The following is an 8,022-nucleotide window of genomic DNA, read 5'->3' on the forward strand; positions in this document are numbered from 1 at the left end:
GACAGCATCCGTGGAGGTGTTCAACAAATGACTGGACATGGCACTTAGTGCCATAGTCTAGTTGACAAGATCTAGTTGACAAGGTAGTGATCAGTCAAAGGTTGGACTTGATGATCTCAAAGTTCTTTTCCAACCTAAGTAACTCTGTGATTTTTTGGTTTTGGTAAATAACTTTTATATGGTGGATCCAGATGTGTATGCAAGCAGACTAAGGCAGCTATTGCTGTATTTCAGACAGTGCATTTTATACGAGACTCTAAGCAAAGACCCTGAAGGAAAAGCACTTTGAGATGCAGGAGAACTATGCAGGAATATTTTTTTACCTTCTGAAATACTAATCATTTGTGCAGGAGTATACCAGCAAGGAGGAAATAGGTAACAATTCTCCAGGAATATATTCAATCTCACCGAGAAGATGCCCCTGCTTAAATTATTTATCTGGTATTTTAACAGCTCATCACTCCAGAAAGTATTTTCTTCTCATCTTCATCAGTTTAATCCTTAAAGGTGCTGAAGAAGCATTAGATTTTCACATGCCTGAGTGTGGAACTATAATGAAGCTTTTCTCAGCTCTAAAGCCTAAAATCTCTTTCTCTTTGCAGCAGTAGTACAATGTAATCAAAGTGCTGATGCATGGACAGAAAGCTCTTTGAAGGGCATTATTACCTTAGTTATTTTCATCTAAGTGACCCTCCTGGGAGGGTGCTCCATTGTGACACCAAGAACTTCTCTCCAACTCTCTGAATTGTAATCCATGGTGCCTGTAGATACCAGATATTCGTTTGGGGTATAAATTATATGGGCCAGAAGCTAGGATGCTGCTTTTGTTCATGGTCTCCCCACAGCCTTCATCTGGGTCAGAGGTTAAATGTAAATCCCATGGAAGCCTACCAAGACTCAGTCTATCAAAAATTAATCTCTCTTCTGGGATACTTTCCAGTCTGTATATTGATTTTTTTGGGAAGTTATGAATCTGATGAACTACTGTGCAGTAATTGGCTTTCACAGTAATTGTGGCATTTAGGACCAGGATGTTTGGGTAAGAGCTGTCAAACTGGATCCATATCTTCCACAGCAGGCTCTCTGAAAAAAAAAAAAAAAAAAAAAAAAAAAAAAAAAAGGGGCAAGAAATAAGGCATGAAGTCGTGGTGTAATTGTATAGTACAAAAATGTTGGAGTGGGAGTAGAAGCATTTTGCCTCTGGTATCTCTTCTGGTGCTACAGGGATACTGCAATAATTTAATTGGTCAGGGTTTTAAAAAGAGTGTTGTGAGACAAGGAAGTGAGGAATCATAAATGTTATTTGAAGTCTGAATAATAATGCTTTTCTTGACAGACTCAAGAACTTGAAGAGTTTTCCTTCCTTAGTTTACCTAAAGGGAGATTGAGAGTCCTGACAGAGCGTCCTTCTAAAGGACTCAGTCAGGGGAACACCTTAACTGATGCAGAGGCAAGAAGATGAGAGCAACATTGCACTGCAAAGAGCTTTCTGTCCATGTACTGCAAATACCACAGCAAGAGACATGGTTACTGTGTGATCAGTTCTCAGGAAAGAAAAGCACCAGGTTTGGAATTTTATTTTGTAGAAAAAAGCATAGCAATAATTAATGGGTGAGTGAAAATACAAGGTGAATTCAAAGGATAATTAGCTAAGTGTTTTTAATATCTGAGATTTGCTGCTGTAATGAGCTGAAGAGAACAGTGGACCTATCAAACCCTAATACCTTCATATCCAAGTTGATACTCTTTCTAGGAGACAGCTAGATGCCAAACAGAAACCAGTAGAAAAATTCAAGGGCAGATGGGAAGAAAAATCAATCTTTGGGTGCCAGATGAAAAGAAATTGCATATCCTAGCTTTAAATTGTTTTTTATTAGTACTTGAATATTCTAGGGAAGGTTTTCAACATAAAGCATTTTGAGCAATGTCAAGCTTTTATAATATTCATAAATGCCAAAATAAACACCACATTTTTTTCTTCTGTCTTGTGATTTTCAGGAGAAGAGTTAGTTATATCTGAGTTAGAGATAAGAGTTAGAAATATCTGATTAAGCCTCAGGGGACATACACCTTGATTATTGTTTCAGGCACAGGTCACTCTCTCACATACTTTTTCTCACATTCAGCAGTGAAAAGGCAGACAAAATCTGGAAGACCTGCAGAGCAATAGATCTCTAAGTCAAACTTCTGACTACCTTCTCTCTTGCCTCTATGAGCAATTTGTCTCTTCCTCCTTCCACCATGGATGATATGAAATCCCCAAACTCAAGGCCTATCATGCTCCTGTAGATCTTGATGGATCCATTCCTAAGTTACAGGACTAGCTTATCTTTATCCCCCCACCAAAATCATGTGGCAATTAATTTCAACATTTAGTGGGGGTGGGGCATATGAGAAGGAGGATGACTTTTTGCTTTTAAACCTGTGGCTAAAAAGCAGTTAGTCCCTCAATTTCTTGTGTTATGAAAGCCAGCAGAGTCTCAGCTGTTCTCTTCACATTTTCCATGACTCCGTGTGTCTTTGACTATTCAATTGTTTCTTGTATGGAAACTCTTCTGTGTTGCTGATCATTTCTGCCATGCTTCCCAGCATGTTTTCTACTTCTAACATGAGTTGCTGAGCTGAGTCTACCAGAGACAATGACAGCTCTAGACACACCAAAGAATTTGAACATAATGTCATGATGATATTTGTTTAATCTGCTCCTTTGTTCAGTGATTCAATTTGCTTTTTTCAGAGTCACTGCATGAACAATTACTGCAAGATAACTTTTCTCAGTGGTAAAATCTGATTTAGAGGCTATCACTTTATCTAGATAGAGTTGTGTTTGGTTTTGTTTCTGTTCATAACTTTAGGTTTGTCTTTGCCGAATTACATTGTTACATTATCACTCAGCTGCTTTACTTCTTGTGATTCTTCCACAGCTCTTCCAAGGTTATTGATTTTAACCAACATGTGAACAGTCAGTGTCCATCCTGCCTGGGGACATAAGGTGCACAGAAACTTGCAGCTTCCTGCATTGCTCACTGCCGCGCTCCCGCCCCGGTTCCCTTTGTCTCAGCCCCGGCTAGCTCGGGCATGTACCTTATCAAAACTCTCAGGATACCCTGATAGGGCTTAGAGAATCATTGGAGAAAATACCACCAGCTTGGAGTGAGAGAGCACCAGAAGAAGGAAAAGCTGAAAATTATAAATAGTTCTGGTTTTCCCTAGTTTTCCATTTTTCTCAGGTATTTGGCCTGATGAGTGGTCAGTTGTGTTCCTCTTTCAGGTTAACACTCATGATCTGACTCCAGAAGGTGAATGGTTGAATGATTACAGGGAGCACTGATCTGCTCACTTCACTCCACTAAATTCTGAAACTTTAAGGAATATACTCAGTAGTTAACAAAATTCACCTGCACAAAAGGCATGCACATGTTATGCACTGCCCAGTTCTTGTTTTGGTCACTGCAGATGGAGCCTGCATGTCCCCACCATTGCACCAGAAGAGTTTTCTGGCATCTCAGACAGGGCAAACAGACATAATTTCTGATGTGGCAGAGCTAAGAGGGTGGCTGTGTCTTCACAGTCCTCATCCAGATCTCACTTATTTGAATTCACAAGGTATTTAAGCCTCTAGAAAGCCCAGATGATAAACAATATAAATTAGCTAGTATAAGAGAGAGATCCCATCAGTCAAGACAACCAGCTAAACTAGCGTTTGAAAATAGGACTATTCCAGTTGAACTGAGCTTGCCAGCGATGACAGTGACCGTTTTGGGGTTGTGGTCACTGGATCATTTTGGTTAAAAGCATCCTTGCCATTAGAGGGCACCAAATGACTTTACAATCTGCCTCTCTCCCACGAGTCTGGGATTTGTACCCAGCCCATGCAGACTGAGCCCTCCCGAGCCACAGCGCAAGAGGTTTTGGTGTCATACTTTTTATGTCTCAGCGTCCTCCACTCGACTGTTTTGGCCCCAAAGCCTGCCTGGGTCGTTGGCAAGTTTTCCAAACTGTCACATTTCTGAATGGAAGATGCACAGCCTCCTTGTGGCAAGGAGAATACAGGGAAAATCTTATGTACATACACTTCTTCCCCTGTCAGGCATTTAGCCTTTGGGAATAGAAGATACACTGTAGAAACAGCAATAAACCTGTAAGGTTTGAAGGGAATGTCACCTGTTTAAAAGATAAATAGGCTGAAAAGCATGGAATGGAGAACAGCTGTTAGGACACTGCTTTATTGCTGTTATCCAGTTCTTCTTCTCAGCTACCTTTTACATTTGCTGGTATTTGTCTGCTTTGCCTTGGTCACATTACTCTTGGGTACCTTTTTCTGTGTCTATTGTTCTGATCACTTTACACCTTGTAGTTTCATCCTGAATAAAAATCAGCTTCAGTCAGATTATGGCTACAGGGATTGCTAAAGGAAAGGGCTAGACAGGACAGAGGAACCTCTGATGAAAACTTTTCCTTCTGGACTATAGCTGAGGATCTTGGGCTAAAATTCAGTCAAAGCCTTGACCTACAATTGGGGTTAGGACAAAGCCTAGAGCTGAAGTTGGGAGCGGGCTGCAGAGGGGCTGCTGGAGGATGTTCAATTTGCTAAGCATCTTCTGACAAGTGATACATAGGCTCCTGTTAATATTTAATAGAAAAAAAAAGTATGCTTCAGTCTTTAGGGAAAGTGGAACAAGGCCAAGCAATTAGTCAGACTGCTGGGAACCTGGAGTAGCTCTGCTAAAATTAAATGAGTTGCTGTGGCTGTGATTTACTCTATTTCACAGCCTTTTAATTCTGTTCAGTTTGGCAGGGCTATCCCAGATCTATACTGGGGTGAGAGGTCCTTTGACTTTGTTCTGAGAGCAAAATCTGGTGCAGCTAAATATAAGGACAGCTATTTTATTATGGAACAGAGTTCTACAACCTCTAAATTATGTCACTTGCTGTGGATCTTCACTGTAAGTTCTTAAATATTTGAATAACAAGATATTTCTGAAACAGTTCTGACTGCCTGTGAGGATCAAAGTGTGATATTGACATTAGTATTCTTTGAAGGGGAGAACTCATCACAGTGTTTGGGAGCTTTTTCCTTTGCTTTGCTTCTTGTGCTTGTGTGAGATAAAGCAGTGCCAACTTCTTTGAAAACGGAGAAGAAGAAAGAGAACCAGCACTTGCATGAACATCTCTCAAAAAGTCCGAAGAATTTTGGGTAATCCCAGCTGAATTTGCAGTGCTGAAAAATATCTTTTCAGGGAAGGACCAGATTTCCTCTTAAAACTGCAACCAACAATGTATAGAGCAGGCAAAACAAAACTACGGGATACAAAAGTTTTAGGAATGAGTTATGTGCATCTGAGTGCAAGGAATGAAGGAAATTTACATTTTAGATTTTAATAACAAGAATCCAAATGACAAGTTTTACCCTTGAGTATAAAAAATAGATCTATCTAGAAAGTATCCTTTTTATTGTGTATAAATGAAAGTGAGACACTTAGGTGGGATTTATATCTGCCAGTTTTAGGTGCCTACAATGCATATGTGTGTGGATGAGGTGTCTAAACACCTCTGAAATTCAGTAGAGATCCAGTCAATAAAATCAATTGCATTCAGGATGTGATCCACTGGATCAGATGCGAGTGTGTTTTACTTTGCAAATACACTCTAAATTATATCAAGTAACTCACCACTGACTAAAAGCTGCTTAGGCAGTGAACATAAACACAGATGCTTGCACTGGAAACACTCACGTCCAGTCTGAGGAATGCTTTTAGCATCTCTGAAGCTGCTTATTTGGAAGAAATAACAAACCATCAATATTAGAAAATGTGTTGAGCACTTCTTCTACATCAGTTTAACAATACAGTAATAATTGTCAAAAACTTTGCTAGGAAATTGTTACTAAGGATTCTGTGGTTGGTGGATAGACGTCTCAAAAATGCAGTTTAAATACAGGACAGCATTCAAGTCAAAAACACTGACAAAGGACAGGGTCCCCCTTGTATGGCTCTGGTCAGCTCTGAGACCTGAGTAGTAAGTGGGGGAAGAGGAAAAAAAATTCCTGAATAAGGAGTTTGAATTGAATTGGTAGGTCTGGGCTGTGTGTCTGACATCTTCATTCTCTTTCCTAGACACCACCGAAAAAAACCCTAATGAACAGATATGTCTTCAGCAGAATTACATTGCTGAAACTCAGGTTAATTCAAATGCCTAAACATCCAGAGTAAACATGTAAACATTTCCATGTATTATACCATTTACCTGTCAAGACTAAGAATGGGAATTGAAATGCTGGCATTTTGAAAGTCACACATCAGGTGAGGAGTCCAGCACTGTGACTTCAAACTCTTAGTCTCCTAAATTACAATGCTACACCTAGAAAACCCTTCCCCTCCCTTCTCCCCAAAAAAACTCCAAAACCAATAAAAACAGAATAAAAACAAACCAACAAACAAAAAACAACCAAACCCCCCCCCCCCAAAAAAAAAAAAAGCCACACAAAAACCAAAAACCCCACAATCATTCTGGTTTAATCCTAACACTATTTCAAGATGGAAAGACAACCTGGCTGCATGGTCCTTGTGCTCACAAAAAGAGTTCATAATGCTTTTTATTCCTCTCAAAAGGAGGCAAAGTTCTGCAAGCAGTCACTTGTTCAGCTTGTCAGGCAGTCCAAGTTCTCTGTTTTGCTATTTTTTAACCCTTGCCTTTTCCAGTACTTTTGCCTACCCACACAGATGTTGTCAATAGACATGACAGCTGATTTCAGAGAGGAGGATGAGATCTGTCAATCAGTACCTCGAAGCATTCCTTCTGAAGCAAGCAAGATAAACTCTTTTCAAGGTATCTCAGGTTTACTTGTTCTTGGGAGGATGACGACTGCACTTTTTCTAATTGTGTGGATTCCACTTTGAGGGAAAAGTTGTGCTGAATGCAAAAAAGCCCAGAACTGTTCAGTCATGTATTGTTCCATTCCACCTCTTGTAAATCCCACAGGCTAGGGAAGATGTATCTGTTGTCTTGGTCACGTGCAGATGCAGATCAAATATTCTTCGGCCAATTGACATCCATGGCTTGGCTCACTTTAGGGCTAGGAATTTCAGAAAAAGCCCTTTGGAGTTTACTTCTATCCAAGTGACTCTGATAATAAAGGCTGAGATTTGGATCTTAGAAAGTGAAGGCTAGTTCAAAGAACTGTTTTAAAAATGTATTGTCAAAACCAGCTTCTAAAACTTAAAACAATATGATGAGGCATATGAGGAATCTATTTTATACAAATGCTCAGTACCTGTAATTTTTATTGACATCTTTAAATTAATTTCTGGAGTTGTGTAACGAAAATCAGACACTGTGTAACAAACAAAAAAATCACCAAACCCCCTCCATAAAAAACCAAAAATAACTAAAAAACTCCCAAACAAGCCAAACCAAACCAAACCAAACCAAACCAAACCAAACCAAACCAAACCAACCCAACCAAAAAAAAAAAAAAGTTGAAGATCTTCTCAGCAATTCACTATCCTAATCTTACATACATCTCACTGCTTCAGGATGGGATTATGTGGCTTCACAATCAATGGGTTTGAGCTAGGGTCATATTATTAGCCTATGAACTAATGACTCCCAACCCATGTCACATTAGGATGAGGAAGAACACAATAAACTCAGTTTTCTGACACACTTCTAAGATCTTGTTGCACATTGGAGAAACCTTAGAGTTAACAGCATCTTGGAAAGGTGCTTGTTCCCCTTCTGACCCCCATGATGTCTGTTTTTTTCCTGATGCACACTCTCTGTATAAGTGTGCTTGGCTGTTATTTGAATTTCTGTGGAACATGCAAGGACCTGTGGCATTCGTGGTTCCCCTGCTGGTAGCCCCAGCACAGGCTTGGAAGAGGATTGCCTTCTTGCCATACAGCTGCTATGGAATCACTCTGACCTCAGGATAAGGAAAGTTGAAACAAATAAATATTAGAAAAAAAACCATACATATAAAATATATATTTCTATTCTACCACACCCCACATAGACAACATA

Source organism: Lonchura striata, chromosome 2 (assembly GCF_050655825.1).
Source record: "Lonchura striata isolate lonStrDom1 chromosome 2, ASM5065582v1, whole genome shotgun sequence".
NCBI lineage: Eukaryota > Metazoa > Chordata > Aves > Passeriformes > Estrildidae > Lonchura > Lonchura striata.